The 15,186-nt window shown below is 43.4% G+C and overlaps 1 protein-coding gene across 4 annotated transcripts in view; it reads left to right on the top strand.

The window, feature by feature from the left end:
* The window catches only part of saxo4 (stabilizer of axonemal microtubules 4), a 155,267-nt gene that overhangs the window by 11,382 nt on the left and 128,699 nt on the right, over positions 1–15,186 (top strand). For 2 of the 4 annotated variants that reach the window (XM_059975678.1, XM_059975675.1), the window contains exon 2: positions 3,757–3,815. The exons of the other annotated variants lie outside the window; for them this stretch is intronic. The gene's annotated coding sequence lies outside the window, so the exon portion shown is untranslated. The remainder of the gene's footprint in view (positions 1–3,756; positions 3,816–15,186) is intronic. 4 annotated transcript variants of the gene reach the window in all.

Below are 15,186 nucleotides of genomic sequence, written 5' to 3'. Positions count from 1 at the left end.
AATGAATCTGTTGTAAAAAAAAGATCATTCCCTACTTGTACATAGTTCTTTCCTTTTGCTTGTTTTTTTTTCTTTCCACTCTTTTCAGTAAGTGTATACCTCAGATAAATACTTTGTGGAGATTTGTGATATATATGATTATATGATATATATGTACAATGTCTGAAGTACATCTTATGGAAATGTTTGTTTGATGATGAAATTCAATAAAAAATAAATTACAAAAAAAAAGAAAATGGAAAGAGAGGGTAATGAAATATTAATGTGGCTGAAGATGTGACCCTACCTGCCCTGAGCAGCAGACATTTTGTGAGTCTGTGAGCACATTGTGCATTGTAAATATGCTTGCTACTTTCCATATTTAATCAACATTGAGGCAAATGGATTGACTTGCACCTACAGAGAGTATTCTAGTGAAATCAGAATGCATGTGTTTTCAGAAACCGAATTCTGTGAACTTTCCATCATTGATGCTGCACCAAACTGGCAAAAAGGTGCAGTCAAGGTGAACCAAATGTGGCTTTGTGCAGTTAGCCTGGCATTGGGAACCTTCCTTGCACTGGCAATATTTTACACATTCTTTTGTGACAGTATTCAGCCTTTTAATTGCTGCTAATAAGAGACCCCTCAGCTCTGAGAAGTAACTACTGACTTAAACGAAGAAAATTTGTTTCGATCTTATAGCCCTGACCTGTTCTTGTGGTTAAGTCAATCCAGTCCCATCTCAGTAGCAACATTTATTTAGTCTGAAGGAGACTGTCAGTAGCCGTAATGATATACTGTTCTCTTAAACAATTCAAAACAATGCATACAGGAAGACAAATGTATTGAACTTCAAAACATAAAACTAATTGGAAGAAAAACAAAGCAGTCTAGAACATATGTCTATCTTTGTTTATACTTTAAGTGAGGCATATGCAAATGATGTAGTGATGTGTTGATGTATGCTATTCACATACATATTACATATAACCATAATGAATTATTTAAATGAGCAAGAATGCTTAATCAAACAATGAATATTCAATATTGCTCAAATATTACTGAAATATGAAGTACATAACACTCTTCCCTGCTTGGGTATAAACTCCAGCTCAATATAGAAAACATCCCAACTCAAATATGTGATGTATTGCATGCTAGTCATCATACTATATCACCTTAATGTCTTTCCTGACAACAGGAATCACTTTGCTTGGCAAATGAGGCTTGTGATTGTCACCCTCCATAGTGGTTGTAGGAATTGACTCTGGGACTGAAGGAAGTGGTTCTGACAGCTCTGGTCAGCTTTCTTCTGGATGTGTTGGCATCCTGAATAGTGCATGGCAAGCTTCACTGGATGATGTGGATCATAATGTGTGAGTACGGTGTCTGATGTCACTATTTCCTTTACCTTTTGGAAAGCCACCTCACACTGCTTTGTCCATGGCTGTTTCTTCCCAATCTGTAGTAATGAGTTGAAGGGGTCAAGCACAATAGCTGGGTTTGGCAAGAACCTGCTAGAGTAATCAACAAATCCCAAAAAGGACCACAACTGTGACATGTCCATTGGCCTTGGGGTGTCCACCACTCCTTGAATTTTCTTAGTGCACTTGTGTAAATGCTTGTGTGTCAATAGTGTAACCACAGCAAGTGATGTTTTGTTTAAAGAATTTACACTTGTTGCCTCATGCTCTGAACCCATGATTTTCTAATCTTTTTTTTTTAACAATGTCTTGATTATTTGGAGATGTTCCTTGTCATCTTTACCAGTAACAATGATGTCATCCAGGTAACATTGAGTGCCTGGGCAGTCTTGCAGCACCTGGTCCTTAGCTTTCTGCCAGGGTGCAGGTTCAGACGCTACTCCAACCATAAGCCTATTATAGTAATAAAGCCTTTTGTGAGTGTTTATGGTGTGAAGCTTCAGCTACAGTAAGTCCAGTTGCTGAAGTATTTTCCTCCATAAAGGTTTGCAAAGATATCCTCTATCCTGGCTAGAAGGTATTAATCTACTTTCAGAACAGGGTTGAGGTTGACTTTAAAATCACCACAGACTCTGATAGACCTATTTTTCTTGGCTACTGGAGCCATTGGCATTTCTCATGGCTCTACTCAACCTTGGAAAGAATTCCTTCAGCCTCTATTTAATCTAGCTCACTAGCTACTTTATCACAGATGGTATAAGGAACCACATGGGCTTTGCTAAACTATTTAACATTATCTTACCCTTGATTTATTTGCATTTTCCAATGCTATCCTTCACACTGCATCATCTGGTACCTTTCTTAATTTGCCTTCAGTTGTCTATATTGCAGATGATGTGGCATGTAAACAGTGGATGGATCTCCAACCACATTGTAATTGTCTCAGCCACTCTTGTCCCCACAATGCTGGCCCTTCTTTTATTACCACACACAAACCCAATGTTGCTTGTTGATTGTTTTATTTCATTGTTATGACTGTCATTCCCATATGAATTATATTTCCTCCAGTGTAAGTTCTTAGTTCGATATATGCAGGCTTCAGGTCAGTATCTTCGTAATGCTAATCAAAATCATTTTTGTGGAATGACTGAAAGAGCTGAGTCAGTGTCCAAATAAATTTTAATCAATTTTCGTTTCTAGTGCAAGCCATATTGCTTGTCTATTGTTAGTTTTCACAATGTAAATCTCAAGGCTACATAGACCTTTGTCACTCCCATCATTACCAGATTTTTCATCAACAGCATGCGGATTAGTGCTTTTTTGAAACTGCAATTTTTCTTTTTTATCCCTTTTTCTTCCCCGTGCAGTCCATTTATTTTTGTCTGCCCAACATGCTATTTGATTGTGTCCTACTGTGTTGTATTTTCTGCAAGTTTCACCTTTAATTCCACCTCATTTCTTGGTGTTCACCTGGTGGAGAATCTCACCTGGTCCCTCAACACCAGCTCCATAGCAAAGAAAGTCCAGCAGCGTCTCTACTTTCTGCGAAGGCTGAGGAAAGTCCATCTCCCACCTCCCCTCCCCCCCCCATCCTCATCACATTCTACAGGGGTTGTATTGAGAGCATCCTGAGCAGCTGCATCACTGCCTGGTTCGGAAATTGTGCCATCTCGGATCACAGGACCCTGCAGTGGATAGTGAGGTCAGCTGAGGAGATCATTGGGGTCTCTCTTCTTGCCATCACGGACATTTATACCACATGCTGCATCCGCAAAGCTAACAGCATTGTGAAGGACCTCACGCACCCCTCATACAATCTCTTCTCCCTCCTGCCATCTGGGAAAAGGCACAGAAGCATTCGGGCTCTCACGACCAGACTATGTAACAGTTTCTTCCCCCAAGCCAGCAGGCTCCTCTATACCCAGAGCCTGGACTGACACCTTACTGCCTTATTGTCCTGTTCATTATTTATTGTAATGCCTGCACTGTTTAGTGCACTTTATCCAGTCCTGGGTAGATCTGTAGTCTAGTGTAGTTTTTTTTTCTGTGTTGTTTTTACGTAGTTCAATCTAGTTTTTGTACTGTGTCATGTAACACCTTGGTCCTGAAAAAACGTTGTCTCATTTTTACTATAATCTGTACCTGCAGTTATGGTCAAAATGACATTAAAAAGTGACTTGACTAAATCTACATTGGCCCCTCAGAATTACTTAGACATTGCTATTTTGTCATTGCACACTTTCATTCCTGACTGTACTCAATTGCATAGTTGTCTAGTGTTTCCTTTGATACAGCAATTTAAATATATTTGCAATAATACTCAAATATCACTGAAATATTAAATACACAGGAAACTGCTCTTGAAGATCTGTGGGGCTGCTGAATTCCAGGTGGTGTGAACACCTGAAGGTCAGTGAGCTGATTTGGTACTAATGTACGTGGTCAACTCATTAACATAAATCAATAACGTTCCTAGTGCACAATGAATAACTTGCAAGAGAATACTTAAACATCTGGAAATGTGTTCTGCAATAACATACCTGATTTATGAACTGATTATGTAGACATTGCTAATTTAGTATTCAATCAATAAATCAAAACAGCACATTAGAGTATTAGTTTATGCATCAGTCAGATTTCTGCAGACCCACAATCACTCTGCCATAACGCTTACTTGCATAACTTCTGAAATCTTACTAAATAGAACTAATAAACATATTGCTCCATTCCAAAGATCTTTCAGAAACAACAAGGTAAATGCGTTATTTTATTTGAAATGCACCCTTTGATCCATTGGGAGTTGATGGTATTATCATTTCTGCAGAGCTATATTCATTACCAGTTCTACCGTACTGTTATCTCATTAAAAGCTCAATGTGTACAGATTTGTTAAGTCCACTGGAGGGCAGAAGAACAGCAGTAGAGAAGATACGATGATTGGAAAATTAAGCCAAAGTACAGTTGCCTGGAGATTCATCCCCAATTGGCAATATAAAAACATGCTATGTAATTGCATTAGCACATTGAAGCCTGCCTCTGAAATCAGTTCTGTTTTGTTTATTTCAAAATAAAGTTTATTCAAGAAAAAATACAAACGTACAAGAAATACAAAGCAGTACATGGCATTTCTTACATTCATAGTATCACCCAGTCCATACATTTTTAGTGTTGTTAAGTCTATGCATTTGTTTGACATCAGGTTAATACATTGTGCATATAAAGCACAAATGTCACTTATGTAGCCTCTTTGAAACAATATGTGCTTCAAGTGTTTGAGAGGTTGTTAGGCAAGACTCAGCTCCTCACTGTCCAACAGTTCCAGGACCTTATATCATAGTACTTCCTCACAAAGCCTTTGCATGGTCCGTGAATAGCTTCAGTGCATCCTTCAGCATGCAGTCCTGCTATCCGGCACAATCCCTTTATGAACATCTCTTCATGAGGAGCACCAGAGGGAGGTGATGGATGGATAAGGAGGTAAGCTGAGAGAGGGAAATGTGAATGAGCAGGGGGTGGGGGCATTACCAGAAGTTCGAGAAATAGATGTTTCTGCCGTCAGTTTGGAGGCTACCCTGATGGAATATAAGGTGATGTTCCTCCAACCTGATTGTGGCCTCATCGCAGTAGTAGAGGAGGCCACGAACTGACATATCGGAATGGGAATGGGAAGTAGAATTAAAATGGGTGGCCACACCATGACCGCAGGTTACAGTATATGACCCCAACAGACTCACAGATATAGTGTTACCTCAGCTGCAAGGACTGTTTGGGGCCCTCAATAGTAGTGAGGGAGGAGGTATAGGGGCAGGTCTAGTACTTGTTCCACTAAGGAGATATCCTCCTTCTCCAAAGAAAGGGGCTTCCCTTCCTCCACCAACAATGCTGCCCTCACTCGCATCTCTTACACTTCACACATGTCTGCCCTCAGTCCATTCTCCCGCCACCTCACCAGGGGTAGGGTTCCTCTTGTTCTCATCTTCCACCCCATCAATCTCTGCGTCCAGCACATAATTCTCCGTAATTTCTACCATCTTCAATGGGATCCCTCCACCAAGCACATCTTTCCCTCCCCCATTCTGCTTTCCACGGGGATCACTCTGTAACCAATTCCCTTGTCCATTCGTCTCTCCCCACTGATCACCCTCCTGACACTTATCCTTGCTAGCTAAGCAAGTGCTATACCTGGCCCTGCTTCTCCTCCCTTACTACCATTCAGGACCTCAAACAGTCCTTCCAGGTGAGGCGTCACTTCACCTATGAGTCTGTTGGGGTCATTTGCTGTATCTGGCACTCCTGGTGTTCTCTACTGCATATCGCTGAGACCTGACATAGATTGTGAGACCCCTTCACCAAGCACATACACTCCATCTGCCAGAAAAAGTGGGATCTCCCATTAGCCACCCATTTTAATTCTACTTCCTATTGTCTTTCTGACATGTCAGTCCATGGCCTCTACTGCCATGATGAGGCGACACCTCTATATTCCATTTGAGTAGCCTCTGATCTGATGGCATGAACATCGATTTCTCAAACATCCTGTAATGCCCCACTGCCCTTCACCATTCTCCATTCCCATTTCCTCTCTCACCTTATCATCTTACCTGCCGATACCCTCCCTCTGCTGCTTCTCCTCCTTCCCTTTCTTCCATGACCTTCTGTCCTCTCCTTTCAGATTCCCTTCATCTTCAGCCCTTTATCTCTTTCACCAAACGACTTCCTACCTCTTACCTTACCGCTCCCCCTCTCCCGGTTTCACCTATTACCTTCTTCCTTGTATTTATTCCTCCCCTACCCTCACCTTCTTACTCTGACTTCTCACCTTTTTTCCCCCAGTCCAGATGAAGGGTCAGCCTGAAATGTTAACAGTTTACTCTTTTCCATAGATGCTGCCTGACCTGCTGAATTCCTCCAGCATTTTGTGTGTGTTAATAACGGGTCCGAGGTGTTTTTTGAATGAACTTTTCTACAAAGAAAATGTAGTCTATCTGTCAATCTGAATGGAATGTTGTACAGCCAAATTATCTCAGACCAAATTGTTGACTATTTATTTCCATCCAAAGATGCTGCCTGACCTGTTGTGCTCCTCTGACATTTTGTTTTTATGTTCTTGATTCCAATATCTGCATTCTCCTGTGTTTGAGAATCAGAATAAGGTTCAACATCACTTTCGTATGTCATGTTTTGTGGCAGGAATTCATTGCTATATATAATACTGAAAGCTAGAATTAAGAATGTCTGATGTCAAGATGGAAGAAAAACTAGGAGAGGAAGAAACTGAGCTAGAAACTGTGGAACTAAGCAAGAAATTAGACAAGAGGTTTATACAGTACCATCATATATCTGTAGAAATTTGCGAATGTCTTTGCTAGCATACTAGTTGCCCACAACCTCCTTTGAAATTGCATCAAATTATTGGGCCTAGGATAGATCCTCAGAGACTTTCACATTCAAGAACCTGAAACTGTTCACACTTGCCACTTCTGCTCCCTCATTGAGGATTGGTGTGTGTTTCCTCGACTTCCCCTTCCTGAAGTCCGCAATCCATTCTTTGGTCTTACTGATTTTGAGTGCAAGGTTGTTGCTGCAACACCACTCAATCAGCTGATCCATCTCGCTCTTGTACGCCTCCTCGACACCATCTGATATTCTGCCTATAATAGTTGCATCATCAGCAAATTTATAGATGGTGTTTGAGTTGTGCCTAGCCACACAATCGTTGGTGTAGAGCGAGTAGAGCAGTGGGCTAAGCATGCATCCTTGAAGCACACACCATTGAGAAGGATTTGTTATCTCCAGTCCCAAGTGGTCTCCCAGTGGGGAATCAAGAATACAGTTGTAGAGGGAGATACAGAGGCCCAGGTTTTGGAGCTTGTGGATTAGAACTGGGGGCATGATTGGGGACATGGGGGCTGAGTTACCCCTGTAGAAAGTACAATGAACATTTTTGACCTGGAATGGATTTCCAGTTAAACAATCTAAAAACTGTTGCATGGAGTACAGCTGAATGCTCTGAACAATTTCTGAGAAGAACCTTCATTAGAGAAGTCAGAGAATGAGTGCCTAAGTCCGTGGATTTCCCCGCAGGTCCTCTGAGTGCTCCCATGCTATTGTGTATAAGTGTCTGAAAAAGATGCAGTGAGATTGAAGCATCCATTCATCCTATAGATGGTGCAAACCGTTCCTGTGGAAGGAGGCCTGCTTCACCACATGTTAAAGGTGACCTGCCTGACTGGGTCCCAGTGTGTGGAGTCTGTCAATGAGAACCATTTCAGGAAAGGTTCCTTTAGGTTAACCGTTAACCTCTGTAAAGGATTGAGAGACATTGATCGGTTTATTGTACATAATTTTTTTTGAATAAAGTATATTTTGTGTTAACCTCTGCAGTACTGCTGGCAGGTGACTTTAACCTTCCCAAAATTTGCTAAACTTCCTGTAAAAGGAAATGTCCCCAAGTGAATGATATCCTTTAGTACATTCCAGGTGCTGTGGGAATCGATGAAGCTTGGTGCAGCTACCATAAGACTCTGTGTAAGAAAGAGCACAGTCTAGGAGCCTGCTACCACTGGATATTTTAGGACTGAGCTCTGTGCACCAGCCTCACAAATGCTTCATATAGGTCCATTGTTCAAGAAGAAAATAAATTGGTATGATTGTGTAGTAAATGTAGAGAAATGCAAGTTACAGTTTTATTTACTGTATATATTAAGTATAAAATAGTCTGCTGGTGGTGTAGTGGCATCCAACCTGGACTTCAAGGTGAGTGATCCCGGGTTCAAATCTGGCTGGTTCCTTGCACGCTTTCCATCTGTGCTAGGTTGAGCATTGAGCTCATAACCTGGCCTCATAAAAAACTGACAAATACTAATAGAAATGGCAAGTTTGCCACCCAGTGTGCCATAAGGCACAGAAAGGAACCAGCAACAACAGTAAGTATGAAATATATAAAATGTCTTCACCCCTGTGGTGGCTCTCTCTCAGAATCAGAATCAGGTTTAATATCACTGGCTTCTGTTGTGAAATTTGTTGTCTTTGTGGTCATAGTACAATGCAATATATTGTTGTAATGTGAGTATTATTAAAAGTAAATTAATACTCTTCAGGAAGCTGTTGGTAACAAGAAACAAGAGGCAGGATCCGGGGTTGGCGGGATTTTTACTTCCACTCTTTTTACTCCCATTATTTATTGTATATAGTTCCTCCACCCAGGCCGCACAAGGTACCTGGAAGCCTCTGTATTGTAAATATCATTTGCCGTCCCAGATAAAGATGTTCTTTTGGCTATAAAATTGTCGCAGTTGTCTTTTGTAAAGTAGAAGTATTTTTGGAGTCGAGGTGAACTGGTTTTGCAGACGGGTCGGCCCGTTTTGATCAGGAGCTGTGAGCAGATGAGGAGCATCGTTTTCAGATGGCTACGTTCGGGACTATCGATGAGTTCAAGGAGCGAACCGAGGAGTGGCTGGAGTATGAGTAAAGGTTGGGACACTTTTTCTGTGCTAATGGTATTACTGAGGAGGCTAAGAAGTGCTCTATTCTCCTGAGTGTGTGTTGGGCAAGGACTTACAAGCTGATAAGGAACTTAGCTATGTCGCGGAAACCAAGGGACGTGCTGTATGACGAACTGGTCACAATCCGAAGCCTTCAGTGATAGTCTTGATAGTCTTGGTAGTCGGTTCAAGTTGCACAGCCATGTCCGGAAGCCAGGTCAGTCTTGTGGGCGATTTTGTGGCCGAGCTTCGGCAGCTATCGGAGCATTGCGATTTCGGAGGCATGTTGGATGAAATGCTCTGTGATAGGTTAGTATGCGGCATTAGTAATGATACCACACAACGCCGTTTGTTGGGAGAAACCCCACCATTGACTTACAAGAAAGCCCAAGAGATTGCCCAAGGCATGGAGATGGCTGCTAATAATGCCAAGGATATCCAGAAAGGACGTGGGTGGGGGAGGGGGTCGCCATCGGCGGCAGTGCTCCAAGTCAGGAGGGAGACTGGTAAACAGGCAAAGAGGGTGGAATGTTTTTGGTGTGGAGGGATGCACTATGCAGATGTTTGCAAATTCAAAGATACTGTCTGCCATGCTTGTAGCAAAAAGGGACATTTAGCTAAAAAGTGCAGGAGCATAAAGGGTGAGGTTAAGCCTGGGCAGGGGAAAGCTCAACAGGCTCAGGCAGCCACACACCACCGAGGAGAAGCAGATGAGGAGGCAGCGTGTGCCTACAACGTGTTTGGGGTGGAAACGGATGAGGAACCACCTGAACCATATTATGCCACAGTCACTGTCAAGGGAAAGGACATTAAGTTCAAGATTGATTCAGGGGCTACTGCATCAGTCATTAGTAAGGAGACCTACAGGAAGACATGGGGGTCAAACCTGCCTCCCATCAGACTGTCTAAGCTCAAACTCAGGACCTATACGGGGCAGCCTATACCTCATTTAGGAGTGTTATATGTGGATATTTCGGCCGGGGGCAAGAAGGCTGAAGCCAGGCTGGTAATAGCTAAGGGCAGTGGGCCCAGCCTTTTGAGCCGTGATTGGCTTCGCAAAATCCAGCTCAACTGGCATGAAATTAAGTATGCAAACATGACAGAGGACATTCTGCAGCGGTATAGTGACATTTTCAGGGACGAGCTGAAGGGTGTGACCGTGAAACTCTAAGTCAACCCGGAGGCCACACCACGTTTTCTTAAGCCCAGGTTGGTGCCCTGTCCCATGAAAGGCAAAGTCGAGGAGGAGCTGGAACGTTTACAGGGGCTGGGCATCATTGAGCCTGTCTAGTTTTCAAGGTGGGTGACTCCCATTGTTCCAGTTTTGAAGGCAGATAAAACGGTGAGGATATGTGGGGTCTACAAGCTTACCATGAATCAGGTCTCTAAGCTGGAGGAGTACCCATTGCCACAGGTGGATGACCTGTTTGCGACCCTGTCAGGGGGTAAGCTATTCACAAAGCTGGACATGAGCCACGCCTACCAACAGCTGCTGCTTAATGAGGATTCAAAGGAGTATGTCACAATCAATACAGACAAGGGATTATTCAGATACAATTGCCTGGTGTTTGGAGTGGCGTCTTGCCCTGCCATTTTCCAAAGGACAATGGACTCTTTGCTGCAGGGGATTCCGCACGTAGCAGTGTATCTTGATGATATTTTGTTCACGGGAGCCACGGAGGGGGAGCATCTGGCTAATGTAGAACAGGTGCTGAAGAGGCTCTCAGACACAGGGCTGCGATTGAAACGTGGAAAATGTGTGTTCCTGGCTCCGAGTGTGGCCTACCTGGGACAGAAGATTACAGCTGAGGGGCTCTGCCCAGTGGAGGAAAATGTGAGAGCTATCAAGGAGGCCCCAAGCGCGTCACTGAACTCAGGTCATTTTTGGGCATGGTGAATTATTATGGCAAGTTTCTTCCGGACCTCTCAAAGATTTTGGCCCCACTGTATAAGCTGCTTCACAATGACACTAAGTGGCAGTGGGGTGAAGAGCAGGAGGAAGCTCTCAAGGAAGTGAAAGAACTCCTCCACTCAGCGAAGCTGCTTGTTCACTATGACCCAGACAAGGAGATCACCCTTTCATGTGACACTTTGCCCTATGGAGTTGGAGCAGTTCTCTCCTGCCTAATGGTGGACTGTTCAGAGAAGCCTATTGGTTTTGCTTCATGTACCCTGATGGCTGCTGAGAAGGGATAGTCACAGCTAGACAAAGAAGGTCTGGCCATTGATTTTGTGGTCAAATGCTTTCATCAGTACCTCTGTGGACATGCATTCACAAGTTATACAGACCATAAACCACTGATGAGCCTTTTTAATAAGACCAGATGCATCCCACCACTTGCCTCAGCCAGGATACAGCGTTGGGCTCTCACATTGTCAGCCTACCAGTATACTATCGTATACAGAGCGGGTGGGGATAATGCAAACGCCGCTGTGCTGAGTTGACTAATTTTACCTGAGACGCCTGTTACTACATATGTGCCTCTAGAGACTGTGTTTTCAATGGAGAGGCTGTCCGAGACAACTGTAAAGGTGGCCCAGATCAAGCAATGGACAGAGAGGGACCCAGTCCTGTCTCAAGTCAAGACTTTTCTTGTACAAGGTTGGCCCAAAGTCGTGGAACTGAGGCCTTATGCCAAACACAAGACAGAACTGAGTCTGCAGGATGGCTGCATTTACTGGGGGGGCGAGGGTCATCGTGCCTCCCCCTGGCCATTCACAGATTGTGGAGGAAATTCATGAGACTCATCCAGGAGTGTCTCGAAAGAAAAGCCTTGCAAGATCCTATGTCTGGTGGCCAAGAATGGATCAGGATCTGGAGAACAAGGTAAAATCATGCACGCAATGTCAGACCAATCAGAACATGCCACCACCGTCTCCTTTGCACCCATGGGAGTGGCCAGTCTACCCCTGGTTTAGGCTACATTTGGACTTTGCTGGCCCCTTTATGGGGCAGATGTTTCTTGTAATGGTAGATGCGCATTCCAAATGGATCGAAACTCACATCACAGCCCCATCAACCACAGACAAACTCAGGCAAGTGTTTGCAGTCCACGGGTTGCCTGACACTGATAATGGCTCGACGTTCACCAGCGAGCTGTTCAGTGAGTTTATGCAGCAGAATGGCATTCGTCACATTCGGTCGGCCCCTTTCCACCCAGCCTCAAATGGTTTGACAGCGCGGGTTGTTCAGACAGTGAAGGAAGGCCTGAAGCGGATGACAGGTGACTCTCTTAGTACCTGTCTTTCACGTTTCCTGTTTAAATACCGCCTCACGCTACAGACTACGACTGCACGCACTCCAGCAGGGATGCTGATGGGGCGTAGGCCTAAGTCAAGATTGGACCTGTTGTGCCAGGACATGAAGGCAAAAGTGGAGAGAAAGTAGGAAAAGCAGAAGGAGCGACATGATCAACATGCGCGAGACAGTCAGTTAGAACCGGATGACAATGTCTGTTTGAGAAACAATCAGCAATTGCTACCTGGTGTTATTCTTAAGCAGAGTGGTCCAGTCTCCTATGTTGTTAAGCTGACTGATGGGCGTATTTTCCGCAGACATCAGGACCATGTGCGCCTGCGTCATGATTCCGGTTCAGAGGTAGACAGTTCCATGGAGTGTGATGAGACAGACTACTGGGGAAGCATGTCCACCAGTGACTTTGCCAGAGGGAGACACACTGACGGTAGGGGCAGAGTACCCTGAAGAGGATGGGCATTCTCACGCGGACACACAGACCCCTCTCTTGTCCCCAACACCAGATCCACCCAAAACATCCTCACCAGTGGTGCCCGCTGGGTCACCGGGGGTAGTGTGTAGATCTCAGCGCCCTCGCAAACCTCCTGACAGACGGAATCTTTGGATAGTTTCTTTGTTGTTAGGTTGAATGGTGAATTTGCCATTTTTTTTTAGGTGTTTTGTATTGGTAACCTTCTGCTAATGATACCACTGTTTTTATTTCCCATTTCTTCTATATTTGGGGAATGTTGGATTTTAAAGGGGAAGAAGTGTTGTAATGTGAGTATTATTAAAAGTAACTTAATACTAATCGGGAAGCTGTTGGTAGCAAGAGGTGGGATCCGGGGTTGGCGCGGTCTTTATTTCCGCTCTTTTTACTCCCAGTATGCACTGTATATAGTTCCTCCACCCACGCTGCATGAGGTACCTGGAAGCCTCTGTATTGTGAATATCATTTGCTGTCCCAGATAAAGATGCTCTGTTGGCCATCAAGTTGTCGAGTGGTCTTTTGTAATATAGAAGTTACCACATATATGATAATAGAGTAAACATATGAATTAATTTAAGTGTATATATATAATTAAATTAAATAAGCAGTTCAAAAATAGAAATAAAAAAGTAGTGAGGTACTGTTCATAGATTCAAGGTCCATTCAGAAATATCACAGCAGAGGGGAAGAAGCTGTTCCTGAATCACTGAGTGTATGCCTTCAGACTTCTGTACCTCCTTCCTGGCTATAGCAATGAAAACAGGCACGACCTAGGTGATGGGAAAATTAATGATAGATACTGCTTTTTTGAGGTGTTATTTCTCGAAGATGTCCTGGATACTATGGAGGCTAGTGCCCATGATGGAGTTGACTGAGTTTACAACTCTCTGTAGCTGATTTTGGTCCTATGCAGCAGTGCCCCCACCCCTCACACCAGATAGTGATGCAGCCCGTTAAAATGCTCTCCGTGGTACATCTGTAGAAATTTGAATGGCTTTGGTGACATAGCAAATCTCCTCAAACTCCAAATGAAATATAGCTGCTGTCATGACTTCTTTGTAACTGCTTTGTAATGTTGGGTCCAGGACAGAGCCTCACTGATATTGACACCCACAAACTTAAAGTTGCTCTCTCTTTCCATTTCTTATTCATCGATGAGAACTGGCAGATGTTCCCTCGTCTTACCCTTTCTGAAGTTCACAATCAGTTCTTTGGCCTTACGTTGAGTATATTGTTGTGGCTGCGACACCACTCAACTAACTGATAAATCTCACTCCTGTACTCCCTCTCATCACCATCTGAAATCAGCCAATAGTTGTATCATCAACAAATTTATAGATGGCATTTGAGCTGTGCCTAACTACACAGTCAAGGGCATAGAGAGAGCTAAGCACATGTACCTGAGGTGCACCAGTGTTGTCTGTCAGTGAGGTGGAGATGTTATTTCCAGTCCACTCAGGTTGCAGTCGTCCGGTTAGAAAGTCAAGGATCCATTTGCAGAGGAAGGTAGAGGTCCAGGTCCTTGAGCGTTTTGCTCAGAACTGTAGGAATGATGGTCTTAAATGCTGAGCTGTGGTTAATAAACAGCATCCTGACATAGGTATCTAAATTGTCCAGGTGATCCAAGGTCGAGTGAAGAGTCAACAAGCTTGCTTCGGCCATAGACCTATTGTGGTGATAGGAAAATTGCAGTGGGTTGAGGTTCTTTCTGAGAAAGGAGTTATTTCTAGACATAATCAACCTCTCAAAGCACTTTGAGAATTGAATGCTACTGACATTGCAGCTGATCCAGTTCTTCTGGTATAATTTCAACTCAGTTTCCATACTGCATTGCTATATCCTGGCTCATCTCAACACATCCAACTACCTCCCTCAACCCCCCCCAGCAATTAAATCTAGATCTGTCTCTGGTGTCCTAACCTACTTTGTGGGATACTGATTCTTCAGTGACTGGAGCCCAAGACTCACCCACCTCCCTCTACCAGGCTTGTCTCCCCTAAGCTACTTCTCAGTATGACCTAAGATGATTGCGACATCCAGTTCTTTCTTACGTTGGTGGACGGGCTACATCCTGTCACCATATCTCTTCATAGAGCAATAAAAACCTTGTTCCTTCATCTCCTTCAAAAATACCATTATTTCTGATTTCATTCTAGATTTCAGAAGCTTAAAAAGCAGCCATTATCTCTTTTGTGGCTCAAGTGTTAATTTCTTGTCTATTGGCATTGCTTGTTTTGTTGCCTTCTCTGATCTCGTATCAAACTCCTTTTCTCTACTGCTTTGCTACATCTAGGTCCAAGAAACATGGTGTGAAAAATTTACTTGGCTGTAATGACTGTGAAGAACAAATCTTTGCAAGCAGTTTTAGATACACTTTAATAAACTCTTGGCAATGGTATTTAAGACAATAGAGTGGCATGCACTTAAGGAATTAGTTGACAGATAAGAGTAATGTTTTCATTTATAATTTTAAAAATTCGATTAAATGGAATGTGGGCATTGCTGGCAAGGCCAGAATTTAATGGCCACGACTCATTGCTCTGAGAAAGTGATGGTGAATTTCATTTTTGA

The sequence above is a fragment of the Hypanus sabinus genome, chromosome 7, assembly GCF_030144855.1.
Source record: "Hypanus sabinus isolate sHypSab1 chromosome 7, sHypSab1.hap1, whole genome shotgun sequence".
NCBI classification, from domain to species: Eukaryota; Metazoa; Chordata; class Chondrichthyes; order Myliobatiformes; family Dasyatidae; genus Hypanus; species Hypanus sabinus.
This window is presented reverse-complemented; position numbering and strand designations above follow the sequence as displayed.